The 14,058-nt window shown below is 38.2% G+C and overlaps 1 long non-coding RNA gene across 1 annotated transcript in view; it reads right to left on the minus strand.

Moving 5' to 3' along the window:
• LOC147873406 (uncharacterized) overlaps positions 1-14,058 on the minus strand; it is a 260,616-nt gene that overhangs the window by 88,118 nt on the left and 158,440 nt on the right. The window lies entirely within an intron of this gene.

Genomic DNA, 14,058 nt, shown 5'->3' on the forward strand with positions numbered 1-14,058 from the left:
ATAGATGCAACGATCCTGCTCACTGCAGCGGTGTCGTTTACCTGTCAGACGGGCGAGAATGTCACAAAAATATTTTGATCTCCTTTTTCTCTTACTCTCCTTTTCATTTGCGCTCATCCTTTGCTCTTCTGTACACGTGCAGGAAAAATCTGTGAAAAATATAGGCCTATGTCGAATATTAAAAAATAACATTCTACAACATGATAAAAAAACTGAAGAACGCAACGCAATCTTTTCGGAAATACGTAAATGTGCACGTAATTAACTCCGACTTAAAGGTTCCACTTCATAGATAAACGTAGACCTACATATTATCTTGTTTGCTTATTTAACGATGCTGTCAGTATTATCAGAACACAACGACGATCAACACATAATTAAGTGGAAAGTATTTGTAAGGAATCGGTCGATGCCGGTGCCCGAACCGAGATTTCAACCAGTGACTTTACCAACACGAAGCATGAGTGCTCGCTACTTAGCCGCTACTAACTTTCTAAGTTTCAATAGAAGTTTAAAATTTTTCTGTTAGGCTCAACACCTTCATACAGAAAGCCTTAGTTTGAGCTTCTTGTTTACAGAACAATCTCGTAACGCTCTATTTCAAGACCCGTATTACCGAATGTCGCAGTTAAATTATTGAGAGGCTTCCTTCGAAAAGACAGCTGTCCAAACTGACGTTCTAGTATCATAACTGAGTTTCTCAGGGTGGCTGATATGTCGATTGTGGCCTTTTGGGTAAAGACGTTCCACCTACAAGGCAACATGGTGAGAGACCCACAAGACCACGATGGACGACGTTTTTAGTGCATTTCAGCTGATACGGGAAAATTCTATAACACCAAGGAATAAGATCTGATTAACTGTTATCATCTCATCGGTTAACCTGGGGACTTAATTCCATGAATATTTCGAAGTACGCTTGTTTTTGCATTTATTTCACCTGTCTATGCCACATGGATCTCCCATTCTGAAACTCCCCTCAGCTTTAACCATCCTTCGACAAGTTAAATGCGAAAATTAGGAAGTTCCCCAATTTCAGTTTTCTCCATCCATCTCTAATTTCTTATCTCTCACTTCCAATCTGAGTTAACATGCTACTCACTTTGAGAGGCCAAACTTTACATCTACGCATACAAAACGTGTAACTATATTATACTGTATTTTACTTCTCATACAACTCTGCGAGATAAGAGTTTTTGCTTAAACTTCAAGATGTCAAGTGAGGGCGTAATATACCTTACACTGTTATAACTAGGAAAGTTAAAAAGCGAAACACAATATATGACGTAACAAGATTCAGAACAGAGCTCTCGGCCATGCGTTTTACGAGATATACAATAAACTGCACCCTAAGGAAACTTTTTGGTTTGTTTCTAATTTGTTTTGGGGATTAAAACATTATGCGTCTCCTGACAGTTCCCTGTCTAGACAGACAGACGTCTTTTATGTGTTTAGTGATTTATGAAAGTGCGCTAAATTTGAAACTTATAAAGGTACATGCAGAGTGTTATTTATTGTCTTTATTATAATGGATTTCCTGTAATAAAAACATTTAATTTCACAGAGAGAATGGTAAATGGTAGACGTAACATCACTTACTCGTATAACCGCCAAGAGTCTTTCATAACAGCGATATTTCATATTTAGTTTATTACAGTCATATAACTAATTTACTAACAGATGCACTGACGTACAGGAAAATATTACAAGAAATACTATAGTAAAATTTATTATTTAATGCATGTTCTGTGTAACGTTCACCTATTTACTACCACAACTGATTTACAAGCGAAGTTCCAGACCATCCAAAGCGTCCCGCTTCCTTGAAGTTACGATACTTAAAAATAATGAGTCTGCCGTTAGATTTTATCTTCAGAGCAGTGTTTGAGTGAAATCAGTCACTGGTGCCCAAATAACAGATCACGATGTTAAGAAATTGTGTGAGTTTAGGAACAAACTGAAGTAGACTGACTCAAATCAGATAGAATGTCACTTCATTAAGGCGGCAAGTAACCAATGGCATGCTGTTGTAACTCGAACCTGTAATTGAAATTATACTGTCGATGCTAATATTTGCATTGGTCAAGGAATTTGCTTGAAAGATCGTTTAATCTGAATAATATATGTACGAGGTGCGATCGGAAAGTTTCAAGACTGTGTCAATAGAGGGCGAACCGGATGTAGTACGAGCTTCTGCCTTTAGGGGGTGCGGCCTACATTCATAGTGAATCAGTGTGCCAGCCGGCATCATCGAATTAGCATTTGTTTCTTAGTTAAGGGCGTTTTGGTAGTGCATTACACCGACCCTCCTGCGATTTCGGAATGGCGTGTGCATCAAATTTTGCCAAAGACTCGCCAAAACGGCTACGGAAACCTATGAAATGCTAAAGCAAGCATTTGGGGAGTCCGCAATGGGTCGTGCACAAACTTTTGTGTGGCATTCACGTTTTAAAAATGGCCGAACCTCTGTCGATGATGACGAGCGTTCTGGACGACCATCTTCGAGCACAACGCCCGAAAATGTTACGAAGATTCGGCAGGCCATTCACGAAGATCGACGTCGTACCATCAACGACTTGTGCGACATTGTTGGGATAGGCTATGGGACCTGTCAGCTGATTCTAAAGGAAGAACTCCACATGCGACGCATCCTGTCTGAGGACCAGAAGCAGAATCGACTTCTCGTTTGTCAGGAGCTCAAAGATCTTGCAAGAACCGACCCCAACTTCCTTTCTAAGCTCCGTGTGACTTCTTCCTCTTCCCAAAGATGAAAATTCAGCTAAAGGGAAGGAGATTTGAGACGATAGAAGAGATTCAGGCAGAATCGCAGATGGTGCTTGACAGGCTGACAAAGAAAGATTTCCAGGAATGCTTCCAGGCTTGGCAGCGGCGCTGGGATCATTGTGTTCACTCCCAGGGGAACTACTTCGAGGGTGATGGATGAATTTAATACCTGAGATAGGTGTACGGGTTTTTATAGGCGCAGTCTAGAAACTTTCCGATCGCACCTCGTAACATAGAACTACATAATAACGCTTAAGAAAAATTAAGTTCTGGATTTTATTGCTTACTTTACACTGGTATAATTACATAATGTAACTTATGTTTAAAATAATTATACGCTTCAGATATGAAGCTTATTCTCAAACCATGAAAAAAGAGCATAAAGTGTTAGGGAAAATGCTGAAGAATACATACAGGCTGAATAGAAATAAGGCAGGAAGCGATTGGGGAAAGTCACACAGTGAGAGAATTTCTTTATTCGCTGTTGAGTTTATTACATCAGTAAGAGTAAGCCTGGCGAGATATTTTTGAAACTAGAAGTTTGCGATAAATGGCAAAGATTTGGAATGAAAGGTTTATGACATATTAAAACAATTTTGTTCAGAACTACTCTATGTGAACTGAGAACAACCATTGAACGTCATCATTCATCGAGTTTCTTGGTCGAAATTTGAACCAACTGACTTCCTAATGAGAGGCAATTTCATTGTCACTCCCCTTCATCTTACACTACGGCCATTACATTTATAATTTTCCTAAGCAGATAGCATAAAGAAATGTATGGAAGAAGGAGTTAAGTTCAAGACATTCTTAACCGCTGACATTTGCACAGGTAGGTTGTGATTTCTAATGCTCCGGTCACCGAAGGTATTCGGTGGTTTCCAGAGGCATTCTGATGTGGCAACGAAGAAGAAAAGTAAAATAACCGACTTTATAAAATCGAATCAACGATATCTAACTCTAAGTGCGATACTTTGATGATTTATAATGACTCCACAATGTAGCAACATTGGTAACAATTGATCTTGAATTTATATTTTATTAAACCATTCAATTCTTAACATAATCCAAACGTGATCTTTACTGTTCAAGCAAAAGTACACAAGTCGTCTTGTCTTATGACGCCCTTTCGAATATGGAATGCCGGTCAGAAAACTGTCAGGCCGGTTCATCCATACGAATGCTCCTTCAAAAAGGTGATTCTGAACCGTCCAATCTCTGAATCATCCTTTCTAAAGGATGGTAATTTAGGTCGCTGGTGCTGCTCGTGGTATATAGACATGTGATAAACAGATGATACCGGCGTCAGTGATTCTTTTTCTTTCTTAAGATACTGTCAGTCTCTTTGCTTTTGATTTATGTAAAACCGATAGCAAGATGAAGACGCGGAAAAAGACACGTTTTGAGGAAATCCTGTCGTAAGAGTATCACTGAGTTCTAATACAGAATTCTTTTTTTCCGTCCTGTCAAACACGACCTGTCAAATTCCTCAGCATAATTTCGTCACCACTTTATATTATGTTTATATTCATGCTCAAATCAGCTCCAGTGTTACATCATACGTCATTTTGTCTCTGAACACAAACAATTAAAAATAAAAGTAAAATACACACATTGCAGAAGCATATTATTCACGTTTAGATTTTGTTTAAACAAGCTACAATTTTTACTGTTGTTTCTTAAAGCACGATTATATGATAGGGCAGTTTAGAGTTGGTGGGCTTGTGCAAACACAATGATCAAACTAAGGGTTCTATGAAAGCAATCTATGTCATCTCTTGGCAACAGTTTAGTATATCAGCCAATCACTTTAAGGAACCACAGTGATAAATAATAGAACCGAGGAAAAGGAATGTATACACATGTTTGTAAGATTGTCAGTTTCAATAATTACAGCTTATTTAAAAAAAAATTCCAAGCAAAAAATTGGACCCTTAGTTTGTTACTAAATAAACAAAGTAGGTAAAAATAGATATACAAGACAAATCTACGAGTTTGCTGTAATGATATCAAAAGTAAAATGGTTTGGGGGGGGGGGGGGGGGGCATGTCTTCACCCAATGCAATTTCCTTTTTCGATCTGATTTGCAAAGAACATCTGTGGCTGTGTCATTCTGACCTGGTATTGGAGAGGTTTTGATGCTGTGTGATCGAATATAAGGCTCTCGGCATTACCTGACGACGAAGGAAGCTCTGATTCTTCCCCCTACGTCGAAACGTTCAACAGGCAGGAAAGTGTAATAAAAAAGAGGGAAAGGAAATCTCGCTATATCATCTGAAAAGGAAATATGATAACTCTTGGTGGGTGGAGAAATATAGTTCAAAGGAAATTTAAAGGCGAGAAGAGACTCATAGTGAAACTATGCAAAGAACTTTGTTAATCTGCAACACAGTGTATTCTGCAATGTTGAACCATAAATTCTCGTAGAAAATGTAGTACTAATCATTAATTCAAAAATTATGTAATCGTATACAAAGATTTTCAATTTTTGTTACATTGTATTTGGTAAGTTGAGGTTAGGTTTGGTTATGTACTATTTAGTTGGAATCAGTATGGTCTTATTAGTTTACATTCACGGCCAGTTTTATACACTTTCGCTCACCTTCAATCCCATACAATTCCATTCAATCACTTTCAATCCCACACAATTCCATTCAATCACTTTAAAACCCACGCAATTCCTTTCAGTCCCTTTCAACCCCGTTCAATCTCTTTTGATCCGTTTCAATCTCTTTAAATCAATTGCAATCATTTGCAGCCGCATTCAAAATCATTCAGCATATACAATCACATTCGGTCACTTCCAAACTCATTCAGCCACAATCAATCCCCTTCAGTCACTATAAATAACCTTGTATCACATTAGCACATCTTAAATCACTTTCAAACGTTTCCAATGATCGTCAGTTACTTTTAAATATAATCTCTCCCACTCAAGCACATTCACAATCATTCGTAAATTTCATTTCCATCAAGTTCAATCCATTTCAAACTGTTTCAGTACCCGTCAATTACTTTCAACCCCATTCAATTTCAATCTCATGCTGTTGCGTTCATTACCATCCCTTTTCATCACTCTAAATCATTTTCAATCATTTTCTACTATTAACGTCGCGACGCTTCTCATCGTTTTCCACATTCGTTTCAGAAGGCATCTTGAAGATGGCCTGTGGTAAATGTGTCGTTTCTTGAAGATGTCGAGATAATTAACGTCGCGCCGCTTAGCCTTCCTTTTCCAACGTCGTGTATACAATGGCATCCCAATGTTCATCTGTCCCTAGTATTTGGTTTTGGGCAAAGTAACAGCCCATCGAAAGACACGTAGTAGACATTTTAACTTAATTTCCATTGACGTCCCTTGTCGAATATGTGCCAAAATTATCCTGCCATGGAGTCCCGACTATACGGGTTGCGATTTCTTGTCCAGTTCCATCATTGGATCACATGTAGAAAATATGGTGTCTGTTGCCAGCGTGCGAAGCCTTAGGTACGTCTTCCAGCGCCACGTAAAATGACATCCCGTTGTTCACTTGCGGTTAATGACGTCCTTTGGAGTTGTCGCTACTAGAGGCAACGCGACGCTTGACGTCCGTGTACATGATTTCGATGGCACGTCTCGTTCGTGTGTGCCAAATATGTTGTTTTGAGTCGGCGTCCGGACTTCTTGCGTTGCGAAGTTAGGCGTCGGTTTTCCGGTGTCATTTTCAAGGACTTTCTGAGGTTCACCTGCTCAAAATGTAGTCTCAGCGGCGTCGTGACAATTGGAGGCGCGGCTCTGGCTTTATTTTGTTAGAGTCCCTCGAAATGTGTGCAGAGTTATTTGGCATCATTTGAATTTCGTAACCGACGTCTCATCCCCATCGTCGCGACGCTAATCATCGGTTGTCCACCATCTGTCCTATGGTATCTTGATGACCACTGTCGCTAAATAACGCGTCTTTTGGCTGCGTTTCGGCGACTGGCATGTCGACTCTCTGCGTCGTTTTATCAATACTGTTGCACATAGCGTTCCGAGCCTTGCGTTGGCAGTATTTGCACTTCTGAGCCGGCGTCACTCAGCGTTTGCTTTCCAAATTCGAGTCAAACTGCGTCCCGAGTTTCATCTACGCTATGTTTGGCGTCGTTTGCGGCGTCGGCCTGCCAGTATCATGCCTCATGTATCAACAGACTATTCGTAGCGAGATTTGAAACTATAAAAAGTCGCACGCTCAGCTTTGGTTTTCTGGCGCCGTGTCAAATCGCATCCCTAGCTTAGTCTACGCTAAGTGTGATGTTTAATGTCGACGTCAGTCCTGTAATTTTTATCCCAAAACAACAAATGTTGCCTTGGTGCCCTTCTTGTCTTGTAATTACTTTTGGAGTTTCATAAAAGTTCTGTTCTGCTTATTATCCGAGCTACTTAAATCATCTGCACTGGGAATCGAACCAAGCACAAGTTTTCGTTGATCTGTATTTCGTTTCTGAAATCTTGCCTTCGAAACATACTACTTTGGTCCAGGCTCCATTCTTCTATCGGGCCTATTTTTTTTGGTTACAGGAAACGCCTTCAGAGGGAATCAAACTCAGGAGACATTTTCAGAGTTTTTATTTTCATGTAACCTCTTGGTGAAAATCTGTGTATCCGTTCTCGAGCTATAGACGAACAAACACATAAACCCACAAGTTCTGCTTAATGTGAAAATTTATGTAGGCAACCTTCAAATAATTAATATCTTCGACATGAACATACAATAAATAATACAATGATATATTTTCCGTTAGTAGTATTGTTAAAAGTTACATTTTTGACTGTGCTCCGTAGAGTACCATGGCGCCGAGGTGCTTCGCGAACAGAGAAACTTCGGTAACCACTAACATACACTATACACTAATTCACTCGGACCCACACCTTTAGTAACTATTACGACTTGATATTGGTCTTATATTTGGTGTGTATAGAGAGTTTATTTTTCCAATGTCGGGGTTGGAAATCTGAAAATTTTCCAGATGAGCGCAGATAATGCGTCGGACGAACGCGAGTCTGCGATAGAGTCTGATAGGCAAAACGTGGAAGATAAGAAGCTTATGCGGTATTCTGCTTAAGAAGATTATATTTATTGAAGTCCTCCTTTTTCTTACTGGGACCTTGCTAACTGTAATTCCTGCTCATTACCTCGGATCTTCAGTGCTTCTACATGTAAATCGTTTCTTCTTACTCACTAAACATTGCATAGACCTCCACAGTTTTGCGAACAACTGATTTATGTGGCTGCGTGGCTGACAGAGTATAATTCATTAAACAGGAAAGTAATTGTAAAGCTGTTTACACGCCACTTGGGAAAGAAGTAAAGCTACTAACTAGTTCTTGACTTCGGTACTAGAGGAGTTCACACCCTGGCCGCGCTTTACCCCAGAGAAAGGATCCCGGGTACCCACTGGATAGGAGTTTGGATGGGTCCCAGATCCGGTCTGCACAGAGAGAATAGAAAAATAATAATTTGCCATTTCCAGGGATCACGCCCTGTTCATCTAGTTGGTGGACACTATACTGACTGAGATACTCCGGCTCATTTACTTATGTAGTTTACTGTGATTATACAAGAAATGTGACTATAATTATTAAAATATGCATAATTATAAGGATAATGAGTGTCAAAACCGATCTCTGACCAGACGAGAAAATCATACAGGATGTTACAAAACATGGTGTTGAAAAGTTTATTGGGCCTGAGAGTAATGAAATAAAATGACCTGGTTTTATTTATTTATTTGTGGTTTATGTAACCACGCTTTTTCAGTAGATCAGATTTTATAGCGTTGAATGGGAAGATTATGATGAATAAATTTTAAAGCACATGGAAAGACCCGGTCGTGGCCCTATATTCAGGTATTATCGTGGCATTTTCCTAGAATGACTGAGAAAAATCACTACTCCCAGTCAGAATAGCTGTCTCCGGGCCGGAATTTGAACCCGTGACCTCCAAAATACGAAGTAGAAGGCTGGAAGAAGTCTATCTTCACAATATGTAGCTACTCTTCACCAGATATGATTAGGTACGATAATTATGATAATAATAATAATTATGGTGGATGCGAATGCCCTTTGCATAAAGTTTTCAATGCAGCAATAGTCAATAAGGACGTCGGGCAAACTGTACACTGGGGGTTAAAGTTTACTCTGTAATCCTGAATGCATTCCGCGATATAATTAATTTGTAATCAAATTGATGAACTGGTGTATGATGCATAAATTTTTCCGGGGCGATAGACATAAAAGACGTAAAAACCTGTTTTCTGAAATACACTTAGTCATCCTACTGTGTAAACCACATGTAATACAGTGAAACATCAGACAGTAGAAAGTAACTTAGTTATAATCACAATACGATACTGTATTTTACCACCATTTACGCGAGTCCATAATTATTTACCGTAGGGATGGAAGACATTTTCGTTTTATTACATCAGAGAATGTTTCATTTCAGGATCTGATAAAAGATGGCAGTCGGAAAAAGTCACCGGGATCATAAAAAACCCTTTATTTGTTCCAAGAATGTACGAGCAAAAGCAGAAAAAGGAATGACGGCTTAGGACGAAATTAACATATACGAGAAAACCGGACAAGTTTCTGAGAGTAAGAGCAGATGAGAGAGACAGGATAATGGTTATAGAGAATGGCTGACTGACTGAAAATTATGAAGGTACTCACAGCTGAGGATCATAACCTGTCAAACTAGCTTCCCTTCACAGCCCTTCTCTTGCATCCTAGTGATATATGGCGTTTGTAAAAGCGTTTTGAAATACAAAACAAAAGAAAATGATATTTTTAACATCACATAAAATCCCCCTCTTTAATTCATGATCGTTGTTATGACTTTACAGCTTGGCAGTGATGGTTATATCCCTTTAACTGTAAAAACTATAAAATGACAACGATAACGTAAAAAACTCTCCCAGAGCTCTTCAACTCATTGAAAACTAAACGATTTCCTTTAATTTTGTGACCATACCAGTCCAAAGTTTGAAGTTATATAGAAACTGAATGTGCCTAATATGCCGTTAATTTAAAACCCGAAGACTTAGTTTACTTATTTCGGAATTTATTTTGTTGCTTTATGTAGGTTCATTGTATATTTAACATAATTTAATTCTGAATAACTTATATGGGTAACATCGGTTAGGCCTATTATTTTGACGTAGCTTTGCGTAATATGTTGTTTAAAATTATGCTTATTTTTCTTAAGGTTTCAAAAAGTTACGAGGTTACACCATACTAGATGTATCGTTAATTTCATTAAAAAAATGAACGTCACCATGAGAACTACATTTGGAGAGGGAAGGGTGGTCTTCATTAGCAGATAATTTGGATTAGAGAAGCGATAATTTGAATTTGTCTATAACTCGAACATGTATATTTTTATAAGTCCCGTACCTAAATAGATAACAGTCTTTTTTAAACCACTATCCATTATTTCATAGCATGTATCAGATTATATTTTACATAAATTGTACAAAGCAATATGCGTCTGTTTCACTCTACTTCTATTAGAGGCCATATTTTAGACTTTAAACATTTACAAATTATTTCTTCCGAATAACAGTGGAGATCTCGTCATTGTAGAAATGTAAATAAATATCTCGGCGAGTGGGACCAAGCAATACCGAACGAGAAAGCAATGAACGGATTATGTATCCCCGGGTAAACGAGGCTTTTACGGTGCATGTGGTTAAATTGCTTTCGCAAATCGTCGTACTTAGAGTGATGTCTCCTTATCATAACAGCACATATAACATGGCAAGAATTATTTAAAGGGGCAAAGAAATTAATGATCGGCGCATCCGTACAACTTAACCTTTAAAGCCCTTTGGTAACTTCATGTACCATCTGCTTTAAACCAATAGCACTGCATTTTAGTTGTGAGTTTCGTATGATTCTCAGAGTCAACAGCAATTAAGCAGATAGTATTACCAAATTTATTTCTGTAGTGGAAAAGTGTGTTTTCTGTGCGGTACGGATTTAATTCTTAAATGTTTAGACATGCGTAGGCTTCAAATGGTTAAACATATAATGAGACGTTGATTGGCTTGAATACAATTCTAAACACGTTCAATATATCAGATTCATTCTATCAAAGAAAATGTGTTAACCGATTTAACAAAAATTCAGGAGGGTGTGTGAATTAATTCTTTCACCGACATCAGAAACAGCATCATTGGGGCTCTGTGTGATATCGAAGCCGAAACGAGCATCTTGGCGTCTTTAATCTGCTGATCTTAGTTTCCGAAATGCAGAACCCATCTTAACCGGGACTCAAACCCAGGACATATTTTTCCGGTTTCTGGCCTTTGTTCTCATAATCCTTTCTTTGAATGAAAAATGTATGGTCGTGACGTCGTTTCCGTGCTGCATGAATCGCCCTCAAAAGGACATAAACTCAGGACACTTTTCAGCAGTTCTGTTCCTTCTAAACTCTCTTCCTGGCATCAACTAATAAGCATGTCAAGTTTGGTATAAAGTATTGTCAGCTGTCAACCTACAAGCGAATAATTCATATTTTGCATATAAGATAGAATTAATAAAAAAACTTCATCTTCTCAGTTCAGCGTTAATTTAAGCTAATTTCATTCAGTCATCCGTCCAGGACAGTACGTATCGATTAGATTATGGGTTGAATTTTCATTATCAAATGGAACAGGATTAAATGACGTAACTCTCCTTTCATACTTTTATAATGATTTTTTAAATGTGAAAAATTTCAAGTCCGTGAAGTTTACTTTAGGTCTGCACCGCGTATGTCAATAGCGCCATATGAATACAAACGCATTAACGCATAATTTCGCAAGAAAGGTAAGTCACGCATTCAGCCCGCGTATTTCACTTGTCAATGACACAGGTTTCATTCGCGGATAAGAAATACTTGTCCTATTAGCGACTGAGGTTTTTACTATAGTTGCTGTTAATGGCATGTACATTTAAAGCTGAGGGATTATATTAAAAAGTATTTTGGGGAGCATAACGTGAAAAGAGAACAGGACCGAAGTAATTTATTACAGAACTATGCAGCAGGCCTTTATGAACACGACGATACATGCAATTACTGTACGTGTAGGGAAGTTCCTAACCACTTATTCGAACTAGTTTTAAAGAAAGACTCTGCCCAGTGTGTTTAAATAACAAATTGAATATTTAGAACAAAGACAAAAAGCATAATGCATTTTAAAATGCAGATGCAATTAAAACAATTTAAACCAATAAATTTCCAGGTACTTGACAGTATCTTAATTCTGTCATAGTTCTCCACATTTTATCAATCTCCAGTGGTCACTCAATTATTGTATAATTTAATAAGATATAAAGAATAATTTATTTCTCTTAATGTCTTCCAAAGTAAGTACACGGGATAAAGGATACGAAAAATTAAATCAGTACCCGATCATACGAATCATGTTTCTAAATATATGTATATAAGCCTATCTTTAGGCGCATTTAGGACAGCGCGCCTACACACAGCCTCTTATCCAGTGGGGCTTTTTTCCGGCAGCCAGTGTGAAGTTGGCGGTTCGCTTACAACTATCACCGAGGTTAAGAATGAATGGAGCTTATCCTGTATGTCCTTATACGGCCTTCAAGCAAGTGATAACTACAGGTACAATGCTACAATATATTAACGTGAGTAAACGAGCGAGAATAAAATCCCATTACGTTGTTTCAGGATTCTGGCATCACATGGCGGCTCTAGGGACCTCCCAGTTCCCTGCCCAATAGTTACTGGGGCTCTTTGCACAGCCATAGGGCGGTAGAAATTTAAAACTTGGATCTAGCATGCTTCTTATATTGAGTTACAGGCCACGAGGACTCTTGTCTATACTTCTATACAGTTTCAGGTCGCAGGGCTTGGACATAGGGTAACTTTAACTTTTCAATTGCATAATATCCATAAGCAGTATATATTATTAAATTTTACTGATAGGAAGAATCAGGTATGTAAAGCTAAATCAATTAGCGTACACCGAAGTCGTGTCTGTCTGCAGCTGTGCTCCACGTCGTGCCATACCCGTTCCTTCTTAACTCACCGGGAATTCTCATATTGGGATCCGATTTACAAGTCTTTATTGCAAGAATCCATCGGGACTGAAGCAGCGCATGAGACGGGGAACTGCATCATGTGGCAAGAGACATCTTATTGAAACTGTGAGACCAAATTTTGCGCCGGTTTCGTATCTGTCACAACACACAGGCCGACCAGCGATGCTCAACCGAGATCGAGCTCAGGCACTTCAATATTGCATCCTACTTTTACATCGCTCATATTATACAATACGCAGTAAGGCAAAGAATCAAATTTTAAGCACCAGGCTCTAGTTCAGAGTCTCTACGCTGTGTCTGTATGTTACTTATATATTTTCTTTCTCATTATTTAAAATTCCAATTTCGACATTCTCTCTATATGTTTAATCTATTCACTAAGTCTTGTATAAAATGTCGTTTAAATTATGAACTACAGTTTAGTGATTTACTTAATTTCCTCCTATAAACATTTTATTGTTTAGGATTTCAGATTCTCATGCGCCGAGTATGAAAATGACTTGTCTTCTGGATTGTAGCGCGATGTAGTCTGGTAGAAGTTTATCAACGTTTCAAAGGTTTTTGCTGCCTCTATCATCAGGGCGATTGATAGAGGCAGCAAGGACCTCTGAAACGTTGATAAACTTCTACCACACTGCAAAGTACTGCATACCAGAGGACAGTTATGTTATTTAACGTTTAGAGAGTTTTCAGATTTTTTTAACAAGTCAGTGTTTTTCATAGCGAAACATCGGTCAATAGTGCTTCATCTGACTCAGACTATTCACCGTGAAATCCTCAAATATCAAAACACAAACATGTTTCTTTTCGACTCAGAACACTGATCCAAGATACAGAGGTTATTAAAATGTATTAATAACATATTATTTAACATGGCATGGTTTGTAATAAATGATGCATCACAAACACAGATTATCGGAAAAGCGAAAGATCGAACATGAAAACATTAAAAAATATTACCAGCGCCTGTTAAAATAAATCTGCAGTCCTAGAACACAACTATTGATTTTCGCTAAACTATAACCAATAAATAAAGATTCTATCAATGACCGACTTACACCGAAAAATCTGCAATTTAAATTTGCTGCTTAATAATTTACAACAATCTCAATTTCTTCCTGCAAACATTTTGACGTCACGTATTAAACTTTAAAATAAACTTCTATAATGGACGAATGCAAAGGACAGTGGAACAAAATGCAATATAC

Source organism: Zootermopsis nevadensis, unplaced genomic scaffold (genome assembly GCF_977971745.1).
Source record: "Zootermopsis nevadensis isolate Lab colony 2312 unplaced genomic scaffold, Znev_1.0 Znev_ptg000018l, whole genome shotgun sequence".
In the NCBI taxonomy this organism is placed as follows: domain Eukaryota; kingdom Metazoa; phylum Arthropoda; class Insecta; order Blattodea; family Termopsidae; genus Zootermopsis; species Zootermopsis nevadensis.